Source organism: Dama dama, chromosome 10 (genome assembly GCF_033118175.1).
Source record: "Dama dama isolate Ldn47 chromosome 10, ASM3311817v1, whole genome shotgun sequence".
Classification (NCBI taxonomy): Eukaryota; Metazoa; Chordata; class Mammalia; order Artiodactyla; family Cervidae; genus Dama; species Dama dama.
Genome location: NC_083690.1, coordinates 38,117,375 through 38,143,598, shown reverse-complemented (window position 1 = coordinate 38,143,598; position 26,224 = coordinate 38,117,375). Strand labels below are relative to the sequence as shown.

Below are 26,224 nucleotides of genomic sequence, written 5' to 3'. Positions count from 1 at the left end.
CATGTTTGTGGAAAGCTAGTGGAACAGAATGTAACTGCCAAGGAGAAAGAGCAGGGAGTTGTACACAGATGAGGGGAGGGTCATTTCCTAACTGTGTCCTGTTTCATGTGAGCTCGATAAATGTACACGTGAGTTGAAAAAATATTAAGATGAAGTCATATGGGTGGGTCCTAACCCAACAGGACTCATGTCCTTATAAGAAGAGGAGATTACGACACAGACCCACAGAGAGGGAAGACCACATGTAGACACAGGTGGATGATGGCTGTCTACAAGGCGAGGAGAGAGGCCTTGGAAGAAATCAACCCCGCTGACACCTTGATCTTGGACTTCCAGCCTCCAGGACCTGGGAGAAAATGATGTCTGTTATTGAAGCCGCCCAGTCTGTGGTCTTTGTTAAGTCAGCCAGAGCAAAGCGACACATCTCTCACCCACTGCTGGCCCCCTTGGAGTCCTGTTAATGTGGATGCCTCAATTCTGGAGCTGCTCCCTTCTCTCCACCCCTTGCCCGCAAACTCCATCTCTTGTCCACCTGGCTGAGACAGCCTCTTCCACTCTGCAGCCAGAGGGGATGTCCTGTCTTTTGTGTTTTGGCTGCAGCATGTAGCATGTGGGATCTTATTTCCCTGACGGGGATCAAAGCTGTGTCCCCTGGGGTGGAGGTGCAGAGTACTAAACACTGGGCTGCCAGGGAAGCCTCCAAGGTGGGCTTTCTAAACTGACCACCTTCCTTCCCAACTTGAAGACCTCCATGCCTCCCCACTGACCAAAGATCAGCCCTAAACTCTTGGAAGTGGAACTCTGAGCTCCTCTCCTCCTCCCCGGCCTCATCTGCCGGCATTCTGCTTCCTCCTTTGCTACAAATTGTCTGCTCTCCCCCCACGCCGGCACTTTCGGGTCTGTGACTTGGTGTGTGTATCAGTTAGCTAGAGCTTCTGTAACAAAGTACCACAGATGGGGGAGTGGTGGTGGGGGTTTAAATAATATACATTTATTGTCTCCCAGATCTGGAGGCCAAAGACCAAGATCAAGATGTGCGCAGGGTTGGTTCCTTCCCAGCACGGTGAGGACCTGCTCCAGGCCTCTCTCCTGGGCTTGTTGACGGCGGGCTTCTCCTGGTGCCTGCACATGGCATTTTCCCCCTATGAGGACACAGGTCATAATGATCTCATCTTAACTATGCAAGGACCCTGCTTCCACCTATGGGCACATTCTGAGGTGCTGGAGGTCAGGACTGCAACGTATGACATTTTGGAGACAACAGTTAAACCCTTTCCCCTTGGATATGCTGTTGCCTCCATCCAACATGTTCTTTTTCTGGGCAGCTCAGTCATCCTAGAAGATCTAGTCCCAGCTGGACCCTGCCCCGCCCCTGTGCCCTCTGCATCCTCCCCTTACCCCTGACCTGTGCATCCAGGCTCTGCCCCCGTGGGCCCCGCCCCGCCCCTGCCCACCTGGACCACGCCCCAGGCCCGCCTCTTTTTCCGCCCTCTACCACGCTGGCCCAGACTGACCGAGTGTGGAGTCACAGTGCCTCACCCAGCTTCCCTCGCTCCCCGCAAACTTCAGGTACCTCGGGTCCCCCTCCATCTTGTCTTTTAATTCTGCTCATCTTCCTTCTCCCTCTGCTGCTGTTTGTTTCCAGAATTAATGAGACTGAAATTACTTTTCAGAACTTTGGGGGGTTTGGGGGTGTCTCTTCAGGAAGCAGGAGGTGCCTGGGGGAAGCCAGGCACTCCTGAGTTGGTGGAGGCTTTCTTCAGCGTTCTGGGGCCCAGGCGGCTCCCTGGAGGAGCGCTTCTGCGGGACACAGTCTGCAGACGCCTCCTCCTGATGTCAAGCCCCCCGGCTCGGGGCAGGAGGAATGTTAATGACAGCCGCTCCTCTCTGGGTAATCTGCCAACCGTGTTCCCGCCACTGGCTGATTGCATCCTTGTTAAAAAACGAAAGGCAAAAAAAAGAAAGAATCACGCTGGCGTTGTCTCTATCCCCGTTTTAAAGACTGGGAAACTGAGGTCCGCCTCTGTGGAACCAGGAGATGTACAGGGAAAGTAGGGAGGTGGCCTTGGGCTTGAACAGGGAACTGGGGTCCTGGACTGAGGCCTCAGTAAGGGAGGGCGCACGGAGGGGGGGGGGCAGAGACCAGCGCAGCTGTCTCCCTGCTTGTTAGCCTCCAGGCCAAGTCCGGCACCCTGGCCGCACCCAGGAACAGCTGCTGGCCCGTGCGGGGGCCCACCAGACCCCCACGCGGGGAGAGGAGCTCGGTTCCACCCCAGACCCTGGGCTGTACTGACCAAAAAGGGAGCTCCCACATTCTCCAGGTCTCCTTTATTTGAAAAGCTGTTTTTAGTAACACCATCAAAGCGGCCAGCTGACCAGATCCAGGGAGCGGCTGTCTCAAGGAAACAGTAAACCAGATGAGAGATGACTTTCTCATATTCGGTTGACATGCTTTATGTGCGATGCCTCTTATGACAGCAGAAGGTGTATAAAAAGACTCCGTTACAGTTTCCTGGAAACAATAAAATAACTTGGAGGGACTGGTACTCCAAGGAGCCTGCAGATGAATGCATGGCCGTAAAAGAGCACTTCCCTCGTATTTCATGAGGTTGCAGCTTGGCTGGCTGGCAGGTGAGGAAGGAAAAGGGGGATTATTTCGAGAACGGTTTATGACGCATCCAGCAGTGTCCAGCTCATTGTAGGATCAGCATTCGACTGGAATGAAGGGCACGAGCATTACCGTTTTCTCTCTTTGAATATCCTTTTGGGAGGTAGCAGTTTTAGGAGAGTATCTGGAGCTTCCCTGACGACTCTGGCTAAAGAATCCTCCTGCAATGCAGGAGACAACGGAGGCACCGGTTTGATCCCTGGGTAACTGGGTTGTACCAGTTACCCCTCTATGGGGAGGGTGTCCATGTTCAGACTCTGTAGCATATTGTGCCACCTTGTGGTGAGTGATCTTTACCTCCTGTTACAAATGGGGAAACTGAGGCTCTGAGCGGTGCAGGGACTGCCCAAGGCCTCAGAATAAACAAGAAACAGGACTGGGAATCTCCCTAAGTCTTGGCTGACTTCCAAGTCCCCGTCCTGTGGTCACATCGTCATCAGTTCAGTCACTCAGTCGTGTCCGATTCTTTTCGACCCCATGGACTGCAGCATGCCAGGCCTCCCTGTTCATCGCCAACTCCCGGAGTTTACTCAAACTCATGTCCATTGAGTCGGTGATGCCATCCAACCATCTCATCCTCTGTCGTCACCTTCTCCTCCCGCCTTCAATTTTTCCCGGCATCAGGGTCTCTTCCAATGAGTCAGTTCTTCACATCAGGTGGCCAAAGCATTGGAGTTTCAGCGTCAGCATCAGTCCTTCCAATGAACACCCAGGACTGAGTTCCTTTAGGATGGACTGGTTGGATCTCCTTGCAGTCCAAGAGTCTTCTCCAACACCACAGTTCAAAAGCATCAATTCTTCAGTGCTTAGTTTTCTTTACAGTCCAACTCCCACATCCATACATGACTACCAGAAAAACCATAGCTTTGACTAGATGGACCTTTGTTGGCAAAGTAATGTATATGCTTTTTAATAGGCTGTCTAGGTTTGTCATAGCTTTTCTTCCTAGGAGCAAGTGTCTTTTAATTTCATGGCTGCAGTCACCATCTGCAGTGATTTTGGAGCCCCCCCAAATAAAGTCTCTCACTATTTTCACTGTTTCCCCATCTATTTGCCATGAACTGATGGGACCAGATGCCTTGATCTTAGTTTTCTGAATGCTGAGTTTTAAGCCAACTTTTTCACTCTCCTCTTTCAATTTCATCAAGAGGCTCTTTAGTTCTTTGCTTTCTGCCATGAGGGTGGTGTCATCTGTGTATCTGAGGTTATTGATATTTCTCCCGGCAATCTTGATTCCAGTTTGTACTTCATCCAGCCCAGCATTTCTCATGATGTACTCTGCATGTAAATTAAATAAGTAGGGTGACAATATACAGTCTTGACGTATTCCTTTCCCGTTTTGGAACCAGTCTGTTGTTCTATGTCCAGTTCTAACTGTTGCTTCTTGACCTGCATACAGATTTCTCAGGAGGCAGGTAAGGTGGTCTGATATTCCTATCTCTTGAAGAATTTTCACAGTTTGTTGTGATCCACAAAGTCAAAGGCTTTGGTGTTGGAGTCCAGCCCCAGCAGGTCCAGAAATACCCAAGGAATGAGTGGCATCAGCGAGGAAGAAGACAGACACACACAGAAGGTTGCGTGGAGGAAAAAGCTTTTTTATTTTTAGGACAGCTCAGTTTTTATAGAATGAATGTTACCTCCCCCTTAAGTCACCACATATTACATCAGCTACTGGTTTCGTGCTTCTGTCAATATTTTTCTTTACCATGTTTTTCCCCTATGCATTCATCTGGAACATTTCCAATTACAGGATTTTTCTTAAATGTCCTGTATATTAGTCTTTTTGCCTCAATGGCCTAAAATTTTCACTCTAAAAAAAAACAATGTTCTACAAATTTCAGGTATAGTATGAATTCTTTAGACAATAAAACAATACATGGGAAGAGCTACGCAAACATGTTTGATGTTTCTGAGACTAGTATCTTGTGAAAACCCTGATATTTTTCTTTACCTAAAATTACAAAGTCTACAGTGATTAACTATGAAGCAGCAAAACACCTCTATTAGTAGTAAGGTAATGACAGTGAAGCTGGTTAATATAAATCTTCTATTGAAATCCTGTGTACCCAATTTCCTAGCTCTACAAAAATACCCATAATCTTCCATGTTGTTTAAAGGAAGGGAAACAATGGACAAATAGCAGCAAGGAAATATCAATAATGAAAACCCTCTCAACCAAGGAGCAAGTAAACTGAAGCAGTACATCATCTACTTCTAAATCTAAATGCCCCTACTCTTTTCTATTCTAGAACAGTATAATCTTTTAAGCGAGCAGCCAAACTATGCCTGCGGCCTTTTCCTTTTTGACTTGATGTTTATGGTCATGTCCTGAGCCAGAGCAATCATGAGCATTTCTAAATAGGCTTGAACTCTTCCAGGGAGGCCTTATTACTATATATTACATTTCCAAAAATTAATAGAAAGCCCAACAACAGTAAGACAGAAAGAGGAAAGAGACATACCGGGCCCCTGGGGCAACCCCAAGGGGAAGAACTGCCTTGCAGGTTTCTCTCTCATCCCGTGACTTTGTCACAGTCTGGGTACATCCCAGTGATTCCCGAGGGGACATATTGGGCCCCCGGGGCAGCCCCGTGTGAGGAAGAGCTGCCTTGCAAGCTCCCCTCTCATCCCGTGACCTTGTCATGGATTGGGTGCATCCCGGCGGCTCCTGACACTTTGGGGTAGTCAATAAAGCAGAAATAGATGTTTTTCTGGAACTCTCTTGCTTTTTTGATGATCCAGCAGATGTTGGCAATTTGATCTCTGGTTCTTCTGCCTTCTCTAAAACCAGCTTGAACATCTATCTGGAAGTTCTCGGTTCACATACTGTTGAAGCCTGGCTTGGAGAACTTTGAGCATTACTTTACTAGTGTATGAGCGGAGTGCAATTGTGAGGTAGTTTGAGCATTCTTTGGCATTGTCTTTCTTTGGGATTAGAATGAAAACTGATTTTTTCCAGTCCTGTGGCCACTGCTGAGTTTTCCAAATTTGCTGGCATACTGAATGCAGCACTTTCACAGCATCATCTTTTAGGATTTGAAATAGCTCAACTGGAATTCCATCACCTCCACTAGCTTTGTTCATAGTAATGCTTCCTAAGGCCCACTTGACTTCACATTCCTGGATGTCTGGCTCTAGGTGAGTGATCACACCATCATGGTTATCTGGGTCATGAAGATCTTTTTTACATAGTTCATCTGTATATTTCTGCCACCTCTTCTTAATATCTTATGCTTCTGTTAGGTCCATACCATTTTTGTCCTTTATTGAACCCATCTTTGCACAAAATGTTCCCTTGGTATCTCTAATTTTCTTGAAGAGATCTTTAGTCTCTCCCATTCTTTGTTTTCCTCTATTTCTTTGCACTGATCACCGAGGAAGGCTTTCTTATCTCTCCTTGCTATTCTTTGGAACTCTACATTCAAATGGGTATATCTTTCCTTTTCTCCTTTGCCTTTAGCTTCTCTTCTTTTCTCAGCTATTTGTAAGGCCTCCTCAGACAACCATTTTGCCTTTTTGCATTTCTTTTTCTTGGGGATGGTCTTGATCACTGCCTCCTGTACAATGTCATGAACCTCCATTCATAGTTCTTCAGACACTCTGTCTATCAGATCTAATCCCTTGAATCTATTTGTCACTTCCACTATATAATCATAAGGGATTTGATTTAGGTCATACCTGAATGATCTAGTGGCTTACCCTACTTTCTTCAGTTTAAGTCTGAATTTGACAATAAGGAGTTCATGATCTGAGCTGCAGTCAGTTCCCAGTCTTGCTGACTGTATAGACCTTCTCCATCTTTGGCTGCAAAGAATATAATCAATCTGATTTCGGTATTGACCATCTGGTGATGTCCATGTGTAGAGTCTTCTCTTGTGTTGTTGGAAGAGGGTGTTTGCTATGACCAGTGTGTTCTCTTGGCAAAACTCTATTAGCCTTTGCCCTGCTTCATTTTGTACTCCAAGGCCAAATTTGCCTGTTACTCCAGGTATCTCTTGACTTCATACTTTTGCATTCCAGCCCCCTATAATGAAAACGACATCTTTTTTGGGTGTTAGTTCTAGAAGCTCGTGTAGGTCTTCATAGAACTGTTCAACTTCAGCTTCTTCAGCATTACTGGTTGGGGCATAGACTTGGGTTACTCTGATATTGAATGGTTTGCCTTGGAAATGAACAGAGATCATTCTGTCATTTTTGAGATTGTACCCAAGAACTGCATTTTGGACTCTTTTGTTGACTATGAGGGCTACTCCATTTCTTCTAAGGGATTCTTGCTGACAGTAGTAGATATAATGGTCATCTGAGTTAAATCCGCCCATTCTAATCCATTTTAGTTCACTGATTCCTAAAATGTCCATGTTCATGCTTGCCATCTCCTGTTTGACCACTTGCAATTTGCAATTCGTGGACCTAACATTCCAGGTTCCTATGCAATGTTGTTCTTTACAGCATCGGATTTTATTTCCCTCACCAGGCCCATCCACAACTGGGCGTGTTTTTGCTTTGGCTCTATCTTTTCATACTTGCTGGAGTTATTTCTCCACTCTTCTCCAGTAGCATATTGGGCACCTACTGACCTGGGGAGTTCATATTTCAGTGTCATGTCTTTTTGCCTTTTCATACTGTTCATGGGGTTCTCAAGGCAAGAATACTGAAGTGGTTTGCCATTCCCTTCTCCAGTGGACCACATTTTGTTAGAAGTCTCCACCATGACCTGTCCATTTTGGGTGGCCCCACACGGCATGGCTCATAGTTTCATTGAGTTAGACAAGGTTTGGTCCTTGTAATCAGTTTGATTAGTTTTCTGTAGCTGTGGTTTTCATTCTGTCTGCCCTTTGATAGATAAGGATAAGGTGCTTATGGAAGCTTCCTGATGGAAGAGACTGACTAGGGGGGAAGCTGGGTCTTGTTTTGATGCGTGGGGCCATGCTCAGTAAATCTTTAATCCAATTTTCTGTTGATGGGCCCGGTTGTGTTCCCTCCCTGTTTTTTGACCTGAGACCAAACTATGGTGGAGGTGATGAAGATAAAGGCGGCCTCCTTCAGAAGGTCCTGTGCGCACACTGCCACACTCAGGGTCCCTGATCCTGCAGCCCACGCCTCCCCCAGAGATCCTGGACACTCACAGGCAAGTCTGGGTTAGTCTCTTGTGGGGTCACTGCTCCTTTCTCCTGGGTCCTGGTGTGCACAAGATTTTGCTTATGCCCTCCACGAGTCTGTTTCCCCAGTCCTGTGTAAGTTCTGGCAGCTCTGTGGTGGGGTTAATGGCGACCTCCTCCAAGAGGGCTTATGCCACACCCAGGTCTGCTGCACCCAGAGCCCCTGCCCCTGCAGCAGGCCACTGCTGACCTGCACCTCTGCAGGAGACACTCAGATGCTCACAGGCAGGTCTGGCTCAGTCTCTGTACTGACTCTTGGTGTGCCCAAGCTTTGTTTGAACGTGCCAAGCGTCTATGCCAGGCGTGGGGTTTGATTCTAAACGTGACTTCGCCCCGCCTACTGTCTGGCTGTGGCTTCTCCTTTGTCCCCGGACATGGGGCATCTTTTTTTGGTGGGTCCAACATTCTCCTGTCGATGGCTGTTCAGCAGTCAGGTGTAATTTTGGAGTTCTCGCAGGAGAAGATGAGCGCACGTCCGAGGCGGCGAGAGGACGCGTGTGCACTGGTCAGCCGGGGGAAGCAGTGGGGACCCGCGAGCAGGCACCACCCCCTGTTCCTTGCTCCAGAAGAGCCAGGAAAAGGAGAGCTAGCAAGAGCTTGACAAATGCCTGGCTTCAGATTGGAAGACCAGTCATCTGTCATTCCTGGACTCTGCACTGCAGCTAAGAAAAAACACCCAAGAGAAAGAAAACAAAGGACAAAATATCCCAGAATTCCTAAAGAACAGTATAAAAACTGAAGTATAGAAAGCAATTTACCCCAGGTCGAGTCTGTATGGATGGTCACATTGTCATATAAAAGTTTAAAACTAACTTGTTCTCTTCAAACTGTACTTTAAAAAAATATGCAATGTGAAAGCTCCTCTAAGAAGACTTGGAAATAAAAGTTTCTGTTACCAAAATAAAATCCAATTTAAAAAAGCCACTCATTAGAACCTAATAGGATATGTTCATTAAGATTATTGGCTCCATGTTAGTTTTCTTTGCACTTGCTAGTTTTAAATATTTTTAAATATGTGACAAGACAGACCTGAAATTATTCATTTATTATGGTAACATCTCAGTGTTTAATGTATTTTCAACACCTTGTAAAGCGATGTCTCACTTTGGTGTCTTTTTTGTCCCCCCACCTTTTTTTTTTTCTATCTAAAATTAGAGTTGGGTTAACAGATATGGAAATGCAGAGCCAGTGTGGAGGTGGGGCTCTCCTTCTAGGAATGGTTCTTTTTCTTAATTTTGTTTTTGGCTGCCCTTGACCTTTGTTGCTGCATGGGCTTTTCCCTAGTTGTGGCGAGCAGGGGCTGCTCTGTAGATGCAGTGTGCAGGCTTCTCGTTGTGGCGGCTTCTCCTGTTGCAGAGCATGGGCCTTAGGGCACATGGGCTTCAGTAGTTGTGGTTCACTGGCTCTAAAGCACAGGCTCAATAGTTGTGGTGCAGACACAGTTGCTTTGTGGCATGTGGGATCTTCCCGGACCAGGGATTGAACTCGCATTGGGAGGCGTGGATTCTTTACCACTGAGCCATCAGGGAAGCCCCTCTAGGAATGTTTTATTCCAGTTCCTTGGGTTGATTTTTTTTCAATTTCATTTGGGTATAACTGGAAACATGCAAAGTGAAAGTCGCTTAGTTGTGTCTGACTCTTTGTGACCCCATGGACTATAGACTCCATGGAATTCTCCAGGACAGAATACTACAGTGGGTAGCCTTTTCCTTCTCCAGAGGATCTTCCCAACCCAGGATCGAACCCAGGTCTCCCACATTGCAGGCAAATTCTTTACCAGCTGAGCCACAAGTATGCAAAAGCCTACATAATTAAAGTGTACATTTTGATCTGTTTTGACATAGATATATATATCTCCATCAAGATAAAAATTTCCAGGGGGACTTCCCTGGTGGTCTGATGGTTAAGACTTCACCTTCCAATCCAGGGTGCTCAGGTTTGCTCCTTGGTCGGGGAGCTAAGATCCCACATGTCTTATGGCCAAAAAACCAAAAATATAAAACAGAAGCAATATAGCAACAAACTCAATAAAGGCTCAAAAAAATTGTCCACATAAAAAAGTCTTTAAAAATAAAAAGATAAAAATTTCTGTCATGCTCCCCTTGAGTTTTCCTCCTGCTCTTCTGTAATTCATTCTCCCCCTTCCTATCTCCAGGCAATCACTTATCAATCTTTTGATTACTTTGCATTTTTTTAAAAGAATTTTATATTAGGTTATACGGTATGAATTCCCCCCCCCCCTTAGTTTAGTGTTTTGAGACTCATTTGCACTGTTCTGTATCAATAGCCTGTTCCTTTTTTCTTGCTGAGTAGTATTCCATTGAATGGATATACCACAATGTCTTTATCCATTCACCCATTGATAGACATTTTGATTGTTTCCAGCTTTTGGCTAGTTTCAATAAAGCTGTTATGGACAGGCGTATGAGTCTTCGTGTGGATATGATTTCATTTCTTTTGGGTAAACACCTAAGACTGGGTTATATGGCAGGTATATCCTTAACTTCCTAAGGAAATGGTCAAAATGTTCTCTAAGGTGGGTGCACATTGTACATTCCCATTGGCCATGAAGGAGAGTTCCCATTGATCCACATCCCTGTCAATTCTGGCATTGATTTTAATGTGTAGTTTTGGCCTCTGCCAGGGAATAAACCTCTGGCTTATTTAATGATTGTCTAAGTCCCTTCAATGTTACCTTCTAACTCTCTTCTTGCTGACTGCTCCTGCCTTATCAGCTCTCTCCTCCTAACTGGCCTTCTCTAGGATTCTCTCTCCTTTCAACCCAGGCTCTATGTGTCAACCTGCCAGGTCTCTTCAGGATGCAAAACTGAAGGTGCACTTGCCTCGTTTAAGACCAAGTCCTGGTTTCCCAGTTGTGAAGACACACCTCTCCCAGAATGCAACTACAGTCCTGCAAGGCCTGCCCTGCCGGCTCATCCCATGCCCCAATTCCCAGAATCCAGTCTTACGTTTTTGTTTTTTCTTTAACTTTTAACGTATTGATTAATTTATTTTGACTGTGCTGGGTCTTACTTGCTGCTCGGGCTTCTTGCGTGGTTGCAGCAAGTGGGGGCCACTCCCCAGCTGCAGTGTTCGGGCTTCCCTTGCTGCAGAGCCCAGGCCCCAGGCGCGCCAGCTTCAGCAGCTGCGGCTCCCGGCTCTGGAGCACGGGCTTGGTAGTTGCAGCCCAGCATGTGGGGTCCTCCCAGACCGGCAGGTGGCTTCTTTACCACTGAGCCACCAGGGAAGCCCCCTCTCTCTTCTTTTAGTGGCTAAATTAAATCAGAATACGTGCTTTGCTTGGATCCCACCTGATGTACCCACACAGTTTTTTGCAAAAAAAATTTGGAATAACTTGTCATCGTTAAAAACATAAAAAATCCATAAAAACATTCATGGGCGGGCATTCCCCGTGCAACAGAAGTGAGCTAGAGCCGGTGGCTGCCTCTTTAAGACAGGGTGGGTGCCTGCCCACACCTCACCCTGTGAGGGTCCTTCCTTTTCTTGCACCTGCTCATCTCTACTCACCTTGGCTAAATTCACACCTGTTCCTCTCCCAGATTCAACCTGAAAAGGGCAAGCTGCTGCATCGCCCATCCTTCACCTCCAGCGCAGTGACCCCACACGGGCAGGGCGGTCTGCATGCCGTGTGTGGGCCACGGAGCCATGCCCTCTCTCCTTCTGGCCCTTGAGATTGGTCTGCTGACCATTCTGGACTCCTGGGATGCGAACACAAAGCCATTTCAGTCTCTCGGGAGGCGATCACTGCAGCCCTGCAAGCAGGAAGACAGTTCGTATCAGCTTTTGATGTGGGAAACAGGATTCTCAAGTCTGCAGTGAGACACAGATCAGGTTGCGAGAGGTAAGCATTCTGGAAGTTACTGCAGCTCCCCTTTCTGTAGACCAGGAAGCAGGCCCGGTGGCCTGAATCCGGGAAGCCTGCCCCTCCCAGCTCCGCGTCTGGTGCAGGAGGAGGGATGTGCGCACAGGGAGCTGAGCTGTGTCACACACGCCTCTCCCTGGGCCGGAAGTGCACACGGGTAGGGCATTACACAGAGGCTTCTGTTTCAATTTCTTCTCAGGACCTGGGCTGGGAGAGTGGCCTGTCGGATTGCCCTGCCCCAGCTGGTAGGAAGAGGGAAGCCTTGAGTCCCCCTCCTCCAAGTGCCCCTGTTTCCACATGACATGGGTGGGACCAGAAATACCTCCTTTGGAGAGAGATGAGAAAGCTGGGCTTCTGGTCTGACCTGGGGTTGGGGCCTGTGGGCAGGGATAGGTGGGCGTGGTGGGGGATGCCTCCCTCCCAGAGGCAAGAACGGTCAGGGTCAGCTGCGGTTCTGACCAGACTCCAGGAGAACAGACCTCCGCCACCCCTTCACCCAGCGACAGACTCTGGCAAGAGGCAGGTCTGCACGCGGACCCTGGGGGCAGTTCCGCTCTGGGGGCGTGTGGCCTGTGCTGTCCGCCGGGCCTGCGCTCAGAAGGGCACGTGCTTAGTTTAAAGCTCTGCTGTCACTGTCTTCAAATTCTTAGCAATTTTTGAACAAAACAAAATTTTCCTTTGGCTCTGAGCCCTGAGAATTATGTAGCCAGTTTCTAGGAGACCAGCCGATGTTCATCTGAGGATGAGATGGAGGCCAGGGCCCCTTCCCGCTAGTGCTACAAGGTCACGAAACCACCGGCTGTTCACATTAGCCATCTGGAAGGACTGGGGGGTGCTTTTGGAGGACTGGTGGGCAGGGAAACCCTGAAGAGATTAAAGAGACTATTTAGATTACGGAAGGATGCTGTGTTTGCTGAATTGGACTAAATTTTGTTTTCTTCTCTCCCCTCCCCTTCCTCCAGCAACAGGCGGGCCTGGGAGGAAGTTCAGATGAGTTTATAGACAATATTTATAGAGGAACACAGAGGTTACACTTGGTACATCTGTATAGAGTGGGAATCTGTGTGATCTGGCAACAAGTGATGGATCTCTGTTTTTCATCCAGTTGGCAAGATCAAGGAAAAAGCTACGACAACCTGATCTTAGAGGAATAAAAGTGGTGGTCATTTAGGTAGGTATGCAAAAGTGTCCTGATGTCCACCAAAAGACATGCATTTTAGTGTTCCCAGCAGCGCTGTTCATAAACGCCTCAAGCTGGAAACTACCCACTTGGCCAGCAGCAGCAGAATGGAAAACTGTGGTACATTCACACAAGGAAATCCTGTATGGCAATGTGAGGAATCTACGAGCACACGAGGAACACGGGTAAATGTCACAAATGTAACGCTGGGGGAAGCAGCCAGACACAAAAGAGTGCATATGTATGATTCCACTCAGATGAAGTGCAAAACCCGAAAACTATTCAGAACTTAGCAACACCCTTGGGGTCCTTGGATGACTAGGGAGCAGGAGGGGAAATGCAAGGAACTTTTCGGGGTGCTGGAGATGTTCTATTTCATGACCTAGGCACTGGTTATCAGAGTTCTGTATGATTATTATACTTTAATAAAAAGTTTTTAAAAAATTAAAAAAACAAGCAGTGGTTAAACAACAAAGAGGGAAAGGAACTGGCAAGAAAAAGAAAGATGCCTCTAGACTGGTGTACAGGTGACCGGGCACCTCCTGGACCGGGGAAAGAGTGAGCTGAGCACTTGGTTACCTAGGGACACCCTGCGTCCCCTCAGTAAGTTGGAAGAGATGATGAAGGTGATAGAAGTTTTCTTCTGTTTAGTGATGGAGCAGCTGATCAGGAATGGGAGGGAGGGGAGTCCAGGACCCGGGAAAAGAACATTCTGGCTGATGCAGGAAGGACAGGCCATTAGGTCTGTCCAAACAGTCCCATTTGCTGGAAAGCCTTCTTCCTGTAAGCCTCAGAGAGGTGGTACCAGCTCGGGGAAGACAAACGTAGTACTGGGAGGAAGGGACAGATGCTCCTGGGAGAAAACTGGAAACCGAGGCTCAGCAGAGGAGAGGGGAATCCTCTATAAGAGAAGGCACCCTATTAGTCCCGGATTGATTTCTTTAAATCCTGCTAAGTGTTATACTGCCTTTCCCCCAAGTAACGCACAGAGTGATTTTAATGAAGGATAACAATTTCCACAGGAAAAGTTATGGGTGCCAAGGGGCCGCTGCCCTTGCCTCTGGACAGAGCCACGTCCTAGTGATCCCAGACCTGCTTTGGAGATTCTTCGGAGATGGCGCTTCTGCAGTCTGTCTTGGAGCCCATTCTAGTGCTCGGGAAAGCAGCCTTCATGTCTAACCTAAATCCCTTCCGAGGCAACATCTCCTCTTGTTCGAGGCTCAGATGAGAAAGCATGAGGCAGGACCTCCAGCTGAGGCTGACTGTGCTGTCCTGGGGGAGGGGGTGTCCGGCTTCAGTTACCCAGAGGGAGGGCAGGCAGCAGTGATCCTAACCACCCCGAGGTGTGGAGGACGGACACTGGACAGCCCGGCGACACCTTCCTCAGGAGACGCAGCAAGACGGGATGGCCCGGGAGCCCAGCCTATCACACAGGCCCCGTGCGGTGGGGAAAGCCTGCCCGTGGCCCCCGAGACTCTCTCCTGGACTGCCAGCCTCCGAATCCCTTCTTAGCCACTCGATTTACCTTCCCTGGGCTTCAGTCTTAGAGTCTGTAAAATGGGATGGACATTGATGGTCCTTACCTCACCTGACTGTCATGACACTGAAGTGAGACAGCACGTAGAACATGCCCAGCACAACACGCACACGTGGCAGGAACTTGGCGAGCGTTAACAGGACTGTTTTCCGGGAAGGGGATATGCTGGATGAGTAGATAAGCCCAACCCCCCCACCCCCGCCCCCAGATCTGCCTCTCCAACTGGTCATCCCTGCCCGCTTGTGGCTCTTTAACGTTAACTTAAAATTAAATAAGATTAAAAATAAATGCAGTTCTTGATTGCAGGAGCCACACGGCCAGTGCTCAGGAGCCTCACGGGGCCGGTGGCTGCCATATTGGATGGCGCAGAGAGAGAATATCACCCTCCATCCCTGCTGAATGTTCAACAGGACAGTGTTGTTTAGATCAGTGAGCAGAGGCAGGTGCCTAAAAGGAACAGAAGTAGGGCAGGCAGGCTTTAAAGGGGGTGAAGTTTGGGGTCCACAGAAGGGGTCCCTTTGGGTGTTGAGTAGGAGGCATCACGTGGGTGGGAACCAATGATGAGAGGATCGGAGAACACACAGCCCTCCCCAGCCCGCCTGTGGAATCCAGGATGCAGGCTTCATCCTCCACCCTCCCAGACAGCCCAGGGACGCGGCAGTGAGTGGGGTCACTCAGAAGGCTGGGCACGTGTTTGATGGCTCCCCCCGGTCCCCGCGGGACTGCGGAGGCGGCGCCTTGAATCTCCTCAGCGGTATGGCAAGAACAGGCAGTTACACCGAGTCCTCGTTTGTCCTCCTTAAGTGCTAAGTGATCGGTGATCCATCGAGGCTCTGATAATTTCTGAAGGGCTCTTTTATGAGATCGCCGATAAAGTTCTGAAACAATCATGCCTATTTGGGGGAAGATAATGCCAGAGTGGGGCCGAGAGTTTGTCGGAAGAAATTCCAGCCGGGTGAGCATTTAAGGAAGGAGATGAAGTCAGCGCTGGGAGACAATGAATTAGATGGCTGGATGTGTCACTGTAATAATGATGAATAATAAATGGCTGAGAAACTGCTGTAATTCACAGAGGAGAGGAGTGGAGAGAGGGAAATTTACGGCCTTGTAGGGCCGAGGGGAAGAGAATGCCTCAGACGTGCCTCGGTCTTTTGGAAAGAAACCTTGAAGACATACTCCAGGAAAAAAAGAAAAAGCCTCTTGTCAAAAGCATCTGAATTTCCTCGAGACAAAGGATCTCTGGCTGTTACAGACGGTCCCTCTGCCCTCCCCCCACCAGCTCCTGCCCCCCAGAATTAGGGCAGTGGTGCGCACAGGCTGCCGCTCCACCCTGCTCTGCACATGGGCCACGGTCAGGGTGAGGAGAGCCACCAGCTGGAAAAGGACATTGGGAGGTGGGTTTCAAGAGTTTCACGGGCGCAAGGCAGCTGCTATTTTTTCACTAGGGTCCAGGGGTTGCCTTCTTAATACCCATTCAGAGCAACCAAACAAAATGGGCCTCAGCTCTGTGGATCGATGTGGGCCTTTAATCATTTATTCATGGTCTTCAGGGGATCGCAGGCTCGGCCCCTGTGGGAAGACGTGGAAGGGGCACCTGCAAGCTCACCGCTCCCCCCACCGCCCCCCACACCGCCGCAGGCCCTTCCTGCCGGCCTGCACAGGTGCCTGAGTGGCTCCCAGTTTACACAGGCCTGCCCTGACCTCCCTTCTCCTTCCAGCTCTGCCCCGTCTCTGGGCTCCGGGTCAGAGGACAGACTGTCAATCAGCTTGCTTCCCTCGCTGTATCCCTCCCTCTCCACGGCCGCCGTCGGCTGCCCCGTGAGATCACTCATGACAGAGTCAGCTCTGAGCTCTGGGTGTCCAGAATGAACGGGCACCGCTGGTCACCTCGCTGGGCTCCTGGCAGCGTCCAGCACGCGTGGCCGTGACCTTTCTGAACAGCCTTTTCTTTTCGTTCTTGGCTTCTGGGACCTCTCCGTCCCCTGAGTCTGTGACTTGTGTCCAGCTCTTAAATTGTAAAGGTGACTGAGTGACCACGGGGAGAGGATAAAGCCGTTGAAGGAACTTTGCTGTTACTCACGGTTCCCCTGGAAACGGGCACAGGGCTGGGAAGGGGAGCGCCAGGGGACAGCACAGACCGAGTCCTTTATTTGCCATCCTGGGGTCGGGGCGGGGGTGGAGGGGAGAGGCAGGGCGAGGAAACAGCCCAGGACTGGCCGGTTGGAATAAGGGTGGCATTCTAGGGTCTGAGCTACCGGGTGGTCTGGTGATTTAAGGCAGAGAAAGTATTGGCTCGGTGAGTGAGAGTTAGATAAAGGTTGGGGGTCTGGACTTGGGATTGTTTAGAAAAGTTGTCATATGATTTTTGCGAGCACACAAAAACTAGACCAAGTTGTAAACAATCTGACTGTGAGTCTGGCCCCACGATTAACAGATGTCAAACAGACACACACAGAATCTAAGAAAACTCGGATGACGGTTTGCTCCAGCCTTTAGGCAGCTTCTAATAGTCCTTAGTGGAAGCACATACATCATAGGAATTGGTAGATGCTATGCATCACCACCCAGTAACCCTGCTCAGCCCCCTCGCAGACTCTCTCAGCCAGGCCGTTGGTACGGCACGATTTTCTCCTGACTCCCAAGTCCATGAGGCCGCCAGCGGCATATTTTCCTAGAGTCTGCCCAGACCCCCTGGGATGTACTTCTTGATGGACTCCAGCCTGAGAGCCAGCTGCCAGCATCTGCACCTCCCTGCCTGGAAACTTTCCCCAAAGCTGTCCACAGCTAGGGCACCGTCGCCTCCCGAGAGTCACCCTTACCCGGCGACCGCAGGAGTGGGAGGTTCCGCACCCGAGCCCCCCTGCCCTCTCAGAACTCTCCAGCAGGTCGACCTCCATCACCCACAAAAGGCACTGGCTTGACAACAGACACCACAGACGAGGTGGAAACAACAGGAATGCATTCACTCACCGCTCTGGAGTCTGGGAGTCTGAGATCATGTTGTCTGAAGGGTGGGTTCCTGTTGAGGCCTCTCTTTCTGGCTTGCAGACAGCAGCCTTCTCACTGTGTCCTCACACGGTCAGTTCTCTGTGCTGAGAGAGAGACTATTTATAATTGTAACGTGCATGCATGCTAAGTCGCTTTAGTCATGTCTGACTCTGTGTGACCCTATGGACTGTAGCCCGCCAGGCTCCTCTGTCCATGGGGATTCTCCAGGCAAGAATGTTGGAGTGGGTTGCCATGCCCTCCTCCAGGGCATCTTCCCGGCCCAGGGATTGAACTTGTATCTCCTGCACTGCAGGCAGATTCTTTACCTACTGAGTCACCCGGAAAGCCCTATAAGTGTGTAACAGGGAAGAACAAATCAGATTCCATATCGGATCTGTTTCTTTTACTTTAACCTTTTGCTACAAGCTGAGAATGCTGCCTATGGCCTGAAATACACAGGATAGTCCACTCTCAAGACTCTGACCTTTAAAGCTAGAACACTTTCCCATTCATACAGAGATAAAAAGATGAGGAACAGATGGGATTTCCCTGTGGTCCAGTGGTTGAGAATCTGCCCTCCAATACAGTGGATGTGGGTTCAGGGAACTAAGATCCCACATGCCACGATGCAGCTAAGCCTGAGTGCTCCGACTGAAGGATCCCATGTGCTGCAACTAAGGCCCAAGGCAGCCAGATAAATTTTTGTTACAGTTGCAGAACAGAAAATAACATTTGTCTTGTTGGAGGTTTATAAGACATTGTGACCTGACCTACATGGACAGCTGTAAGAACAAAAATTCCAACACCAAGAACTTTGCAACAACCAGTCACACCCCTTCTCCTTTTAGTATAAAAGAAACCTGAGTCCTAACTTGAATGAGATGGTTCTTTTGGACGCTAGTCCATCATCTTCTCAGTCTGCCGGTCTTCTGAATAAAGTCGTTATCCTGGCCTCAGCCACTCATCTCTCCATCTACTGGCCTGTCGTGTGGGCAGCAGTATGCGCTTGGACTCCGTAACATAAAGATGCCATTCCTATCGGGGCAGGTTCTCCCCCTGTGGCTTCACTTCACCCTAGTCACCTCCCTAAAGGCCCTGTCTCCAAACACAGGCTCACGGGGGGCTGGGGCTTCCATGCGGGAATCTTGAGGGAACACAAGGCCTGCCTGCCTCACTCCTACCCCCGGGGGGTGCTTCCTGGGTCTGGGGCCCTCTCATCTCAGGGCTGCTCTGGTGCTTCTCAGACTGTCCTCTCTGGACCACAGGCTCTCTAACCGAAGATGGTACAAGCCTCCTCCCGCCACCACTCCTAGTAAAGGTGAGTGGTGGAGCGGTGAGTCCCAGCTCCCGCCAAGGACTCCAGCCTGGGGACAGTCTCTCCCTCCTGGCTCCCGGCCTGGGCCCCACCCCCCAGCCCCCACCAAGCCTGCATTCCTGGACTCTCTGCTGCCCCCATCAGGGATTTGGATGGCTCTGACTGGCCTGCACGTTCCAGGGGGCAGGAAGCCATCGTCATCAGGGCCAGTCATGGGGCTCTCGAATCCCACATCCCTGATGCAGCCGATGGGGCAGGTAGGGGAGGCCCTTCTGCTGGCCACCCCTGGGAAACAGAGGCCTGTGCCAGAGCTGGGACAAAGCCTCCCCCACGACCCCTCTCAGCTCTGCCCTGGCCGAGAAGGAGGGGGCCCCTCCCTCAGGGGAGGATCCTGGAGTGGGGAGAGGCCTCTCAGAGCGGGCAGGGCGGCTCATCCATTATTGATGCAGCCCTGGGCTGCCCTCTCTGGAGCAGCTGCACTTGGCTGTAAATTCTAGTCTTGTTTCAGGGCAGCAGGGACCCAGCGCTGTAGCCCGAGAAGGGGAGGATGGTGTTCCTGGACCTTTGGATCCCGGAGCCTCAGTCAGCAAAGCCGATGGCCTGTTGTGCTTTGGATGGCTCCTTGTCACCATCCATCCTGATGGTTGGGGAGGGAGGTGGATTTCAGTGAGTGCCCACACGTCTCTGCCCCCACCCAAAGTCCTGCGGCCCACCTGGTCCAGGTCACTGCTCTGGGTCTGGGTGTTGAAAGCTGAGGTTAAAATGCTAGGCTCTGGGCCTCCCTGGAGATCTGGTGGCTAAGAACCTGCCTTGCAATGCAGGGGACACTGGTTCAATCTCTGATCTGAGAAAACCTCACGTGCCAGGGGACAGCTAAGCCTGTGTGCCACAGCTCCTCACGTCCACGCTCCCGAGAGCCTGCGAGCCACGGCAAGAGCAGCCACCACCACGAGGAGCCCGTACACACAGAGTGGCCCCCGATCGCTGCAACGAGAGAAAGCCCACGTGCCGCAGTGGAGACCCAGGGCTGCGGTTTGCACACAGCACGGATGGGATGGAGGAGCAGGGGCTGGGGCTGCAGTGTCGGGCGCCGGCCACGGGCCACGAGCAGCTCCTTATGTTAAAATCAGTGTCAAAACGCAGTCAGATTAGCCACACTGGAGTCCTCAGCAGCACAGATACAGAGCATCTCCGTCGTCGCAGAATGTTCCCCTGGCCAGGACCGGCCTCGAGCACGCAGGGCTGGCTGGCCTCATGGGCGAGCACCAGTGCTTCGCGGCCCTTGTGAACAGACGTGTCCCCTGGATGCTAGGTCCACGCACAGCTTCCTGGAGAGACAGGCCCCCAGCACCACCACCCCTATGCCTCATGGCCCTTCCTAGGCTCCCAGAGCGAGGCCGGCCTACAGATGGACCTACTGGCCAGTATTAACCCTTCCCAGGGTGGTGGGGGCCGAGGAGTGGAGGTGGGTCCGGTGTGGCCGCCCCCTGCACTGCCTGTGAGGTTCTGGGGGTGCTGCCCTCCCCCCCGGAACTGTGCCCAGAGCGGGACCCGTGTGCCTGGGGGACCTGCCAGAGGGACTGGAGAGATCTGATCACCATGCGCTTTATTGTATCCCATCTCCCCAAATGCACCTGTTGAAGTCCTAACACTTCAGAATATGACTCTTGCGAGATACGGTCTAATATATATTTATCTACCTACAGCCCACCCCTAGGGCTCCTGAGTCCACAGATCTTCAGTGGGCCTAAGAATATGTATTTTTTAAACTCTCAAGATTTTTTTTAGTTAATTTGAAACTTAAGGAGGTAATTTGAAACTTCAGGAAAAGCTGCAGAAATAGGAGAGTCCCGGTACACCCCTCACTCAGTTCTCCCTCTAGTTGCCACCTTCCCTAACTGGAACACAGTGATAAAACTTGGTAATTAACGTGGCTGCAGGACCAACTGCTGAACGACAGACTCTGTTCGCAGCCCCCCATTTAATATTGTCTTTCTGTTCCAGGATCCGACCCAGAACTCACTGCATTTCACTGCTATTTCTCCTTCTCTTCTAATCCGACCTCCCGAGGTGATCCTGACGCAGTGATTCAGGGCCGTCACCCATAAGACTCTGGCCCGTGGGTTCGTCCCAGGAGATGGCAGGATGCTGAGGAAGGGGGCCCTGGGGTGGGCAGGTGCTGCTGGAGGGGAGGGGTTGGTGGGGTAGATCGGGAGAGGTGGTGCTTCACGGGCCCCGGGCCTCAGAGGCGTGTGTGAGTGTTTGTGTGCACAGGAGTGTATGCAGACACACACCTGTGTGTCCATGGGCATGTACATGTGTCTGTGTGTGCAAGTGTGTGATGGCAGGTGTGTGTCTGCGTGCCTGTGTGTTTGCAGTCATTTTTGTGTGCACACGTGCGGGTGGGCATGCGTGTAGAGTTGGGGGGTGAAGAGCAGTGAGATCGGGGGATCTTGAGGCCTGCAGGGCAGCTGCCGATGTGGGGGAAGCCTTCCCCCTCCCCCGAAAAAAACCCAAAGTCTCTTCACTACCAAGTAAGCATTTAATGTCATAACAAAGGACTAACATTAAAGATTTCTAAAAACAACGTGAAACTAAACTACGCTACATCATGAAAAGTAAGGGAGGCACATGAGGATGTGTAAGGTGTGTTAAACATCCTACAACTTGATGATCCAGGGTAATCTTTTAGGGTCCTGGAGATGCTGATGAACTTCAGGCTTATTAGGTTACGTATCCATGTTAAAAATGTAAGAGCTAAAATACTAGAGAAAGAATGTATACCTTCTAAAACAATAGAGGAGAGAAAAGGGCAATGTTTACCCAGAGCTTGCTGTGTGCTGATGCTGCTCTGCGTGAGCTCTCCCCATGGTCTTCTGCGTTAGGTTTATTTTTTTTTTATGTCCATTTCACAGATGGGAAAGTGGAGGCATTGAGAGCTCGGGGAGCCTGCCAAGGGTCACCGGCTCCAGGATAAGGCTCCAGGCAGTTTGACCCAGTGACCTTGAGCCCATCGTCGCTCTGGGGAAGAAGAAAAAAGCAAAGGAAAAATGTAAGAAACAGAAGCATGTACGGGCACATGTTCTTCTCGACCCCCATTGACACGTTGAAGAGAAGGAAGCTGGGGCTCCGAGGCGGTGTGGCCAAGGTCACCTCAGGGGAGAGGCGGGACAGTGTAGGGGGCCCAGTGTAGCCTTCCAGCCCATCGCCCCACACAACCCTTCACCCAGAGAGAGTGAGTGTCCCTGACAGCAGCAAAGAAGTAAAAATACAGGACTGCTTGTATCCTTAATAATAGAAGAGGCCAGTCGCTGTAATCAAGCTGGAGACCACCCAGGACATCAGCTAACACATCGCAGGAAGAACAGCAGCTTCCAGATGCTCCCTGGAGCTGAGCCCAGAGCAGTGCAGTGCAGTGGGGGCGGGGAGCTCATCTCTGGAACAGGATTTTTAAGGGCCCTGCTTCATCGCAGGTGGCCTAGTTTTTTTTTTTTTTAGAGTTAGTCATAGACTGACATAAGTGCAGAAAAGCTATTTATTTGCCTTGCAAACAAGCTTCCTGCTTCACAGTGAGACCACCGAGGTATCTGCAGGCATGTATTTCATTGTTCTCTGAAGGCAGAAGTAATATATGTTCATTCTCTAAGCTTGGAAAATGCAGAAAAGGACAAGAAGGAAATTCAAAGTCATCCATAATTTGGAGACTACAACTGTCAGTCCTCCTACATATATAAACATGCTTTTTGAACATAAAAATCTACAATTTATTGTATATATTATTATAGGTATAATATACATGTTATATGTATTTAGAGGTACATATGTATGAGGAAAACTTCAAGGAAAAGATTAGGGTAGTGATTGACAGGGGGGAGTGAGAGGGCTGTGACAGGGAGGAGAGACGGGGACTCACATAAACAGGCCGTATTTGTATTTTTTTGTTGTTGTTATATTTGTATTTTAAGCTGGGTGGTGGGTACTTAGGCTTCTCAGGTGGCACAGTGGTTAAGAATTCGCCTGCCAATGCAGGAGACGCAAGAGACATGGGTTCGATCCCTAGGTCGGGAAGATCCTCTGGAGAAGGAAATGGCAATCCGCTCCAGTATTCTAGCCTGGAAAATCCCATGGACAGAGGAGCCTGGTGGGCTGCAGGCTATGAGGCTGGACATGAATGAGCGACTGAACACGCACGTGGTAGGCACAGTGAGTATCTGGGTGTGTAGTGTTCTTTTAAACGACATACAAAGATGATATCTACTTTTTGGCATACGGTTCAGTTTACAGTGAAACCATCTTGTTTTTAATGGCATTTCCCCTCCCTTGTTTATGTGACAAACACATGCTGAGCACATCCTCTGTTCCCAGCATTAGGATTCACTGGGGATCGACGCACAAAGACCCCGTCCCTGGGAGCATGTGTTTGAATGGAGATGAGAGAGCAGAGCTCACGGGGGGCTGCGGGGGGCAGTTTGTAACTGTCATAGAATGGTCAGGGGATGCTCACTGAGAAGGTGATGATGGAGTGGAGGCCAGGAGGAGGTGAGAGAGGGTGCCACTTAGGTCTCTAGTGAAGACCTCCCAGGAAGCAGGAATGGCCAGGGCACGGACCCTGAGGTGGGAGTGCGCTGGGGGGATTCGAGAGCCAGGAGGAGTCCCTGTGTTGCAACAGCGAGGGTGGGGAGGGGTGGGAAGAGGGTAAGAGGGAAACAGTCAGAGAAGTGACCAGAGGCCGGCCTGCAGAGGGATGGGTCAGCAGCACAGGACCTGGCTTTTCTCCCAGGGGAATGGGCACCCCTGGAGGACTCTGAGCAGAGAGCTGGTGTGATCTCACAGGGTCACTCTGGCTGCTGTTGAGAATGGATTTTGGGGTGGGGGGGGCAGAAGGAGGGAGACCATTTAGGAGGCCTGCACGGTATCCAAGGACAGACGGGGATATTTGGGTGGAGGTGGTGAGATGTGAGCGGATTCTGGGTCTTTTCTGGAGATGGAGCCCATGGAACTTCCTGTTGGATTGGATGTGGGAGAGGGAGAGGAATCAATGCCACTGCCAGGACTTTTGACCTGAACAAGAAGGAGAGGTGATCTTCCCCCAGATGAGGAAGGCTGCCTGAGGGATGGAGGGGGCAAGAGGAGAACCAAGGAAAGGGGCGTGGTTCCTGGAGGCTGAGGGATGGGGTACGGAGAAAAGCTTGCTGCCCACGGGTCAGATGAGACGCAGATGGAGAACCGACCGATGTCGGATTCAGGAACTTGATGGCCCCAGTCCTGGTGAATGTCACAGGTGGAATGGTGAACCCTCCAAAATACAGTCCCTGGTGCCTATGAACATGACCTCATTTGCAGAAGGGACTTTTCAGATGGAATTAAGGAAAAGATCTTGAGATAAGCGCACCCTGGATTTAGCATGGGCCCTAATCCAGAAGAGGAGAAGACATCCAGGGAAGAAGGCCACGTGAGTGGAGGCCAAGCCTGGGGTGATGCAGGGTTGTCAAGGGCTGCTGGCCACCGCCAGCCCAGAGGAGAGGGGGCTGGACCACGTTCTCCATCAGAGCTGCCAGCAGGAACAAGCCTGCTGACCCCGTGGCTCTGGATTCCTGGCCTTCTGAGCAGAAGTTCTTTTGTTTTAAGGGACCCAGTGTGTGGTGGGGCTTTGTTCAGGCCGCCCAGAAAGTTAGTACAGCAGAGGAGTCGGGGAGTGGGTGGGAATCCTGGGGGCTGGGGAGGGAAGCGGGGCCGGGGAACAAGGTTTGGGTGTTGTGGGCGCAGGAGCTGGTGCCCCTGTGGCGGAGACGCCAGGGTTTGGGGAGGGAGGCTCCCTCCTGTCTGCTTTGATTTTCCCGAAGCATGGAGTGACCATTTTCCACATCTCCACATTTTACATCACGTTAGAATTTTTAATATAAACTGATGGATTATTGAAGATCATTCCATTATTCATCGGGTGAGACACGCTTACCTTTTGAGAGCAAGCATCATTTTCTATCCTTCCTTTGAAGTGCCCGGGGCTTCCTGGCACCAGCCACATGCCCTCCTCTCCAGGAGCCGGGAGAGGAGCTCTTGGCCTGTGGTCTCTGCACGCGGTGTGGACAGGTGCCCCGTGTCCCGGGCCTGGAATCCAATCGATTCCTGGGGCGATGGAAGCTTACAGCTGTCGGGGTTTCAGACAGCCAGCTCTGTCTCTCAACGGCCTCACGTACTTGCTTAAAATTCCAGAATTTAATCATCACGCTCAGCATAAAAATAAGAGGGGTGGGTGGCGGGAGGGGAAAATACTGATGGAAATGTGTGGGACCACAGGCCCCAGCTTGAGGTGGGAAGTATGTTCATTCCCCCGTCTGAGCAGAGTGGATTCTGGCATTGATGCTGATGGCTCTGTGCAGCTGGGCACCCAAGCGCCAGCCAGCCCACTGCTTCATCTGCGTGGGTGCAGCCAGGGATATGGGACCGTCCTGCCAAGGTTGCAAAGCCGGTCCTTGAGAGATGATGCAAACCTCCCAGCAGGGCCTGTGAACGAGGCCATGAATTGCTGCCAGGGTGGCATCTGTCCTGGTTCCTCTGGTCCATGCAATGGTTTCTCCGAGGCAGTTTTGACTGTGTACACACACATTTTGCATGGAGCACCAGCCCTTCACCCCCAGGAAATCTGGGGTGTCCTTGCGTCGGTTCGTTGTTTCACGCCGCCCCTCACGTGAGGCGTTACTGAGCTCCTGTCATGCGTGCATCACCCTGCTTCGTGTCAAATAAAACAACTGATTCCCAAATACTGTTTCCGCCAGGTGATCCAGGCAATTGACTCGAGGGTTTAGCGTCTCCGTGGATTAGAGGTCCTTGTGCAGACTAACACATTTGGATGGGTTTAGCCCTGGCTGCAATAAGCTTTGAATGTGGCTTCCTGTGAATAGCAGAGCAAACCATTCATCAATTCTGCACACCTCAAGGGCCACTTCTGGGGCGTGACGCTGGGTCTTCAGAAACGTTTCCACTCCTCAGGCAAAAAGACTGGCTGCTCCAGGGCCCTGGTTTTGATCAGTGTGGCAAGCATCTTCTTCCTCAAAGCCAGGCCGCATCCGGGACTTTTAACCTCACCATTGCTCTGTGTTTCTGAATTGCCACCCTGCCAAGAAATAAATCCACCAGGTTCCACGACTTAGCCTTCAGAGCTCTCATCTCCCACTCTTTCCCTGGCTTGTACTGAGAGGCATTCCTAATGAGAGGCTTGTCTGCCTGGAAGTCAAGGAAGCCAGTCCAGCTCTGAATTACTGGTGTGGGGTTTTCACTTTTATTTATAGGGCGTGTTGCCTGGGATGAGCCAAGCGCTGGATCTTCCAGGGGATCATGGAGGAAACATCCCCACACATTTCAAAATTCTTCTCTCTGTCTGAACAAGAGATTGCAGAGGGGAAATTTACCCAATACTTTTTTTTTTTTTTTATCACGATGAGAGAAGTGTCCTGGCTGATAGTTGAATGAGCATGCTGTCGCGTGGCCACAGGA

At 50.5% G+C, this 26,224-nt stretch overlaps 1 long non-coding RNA gene across 1 annotated transcript; it reads left to right on the top strand.

The window, feature by feature from the left end:
* The first annotated feature begins 1,509 nt into the window (after positions 1-1,509).
* Positions 1,510-14,554, top strand: LOC133063199 (uncharacterized). The gene is made up of 4 exons (XR_009694373.1): positions 1,510-1,569; positions 11,388-11,689; positions 12,673-13,075; positions 13,913-14,554. It is a non-coding gene; the product is annotated as an uncharacterized LOC133063199 (long non-coding RNA).
* Positions 14,555-26,224: the final 11,670 nt, after the last annotated feature.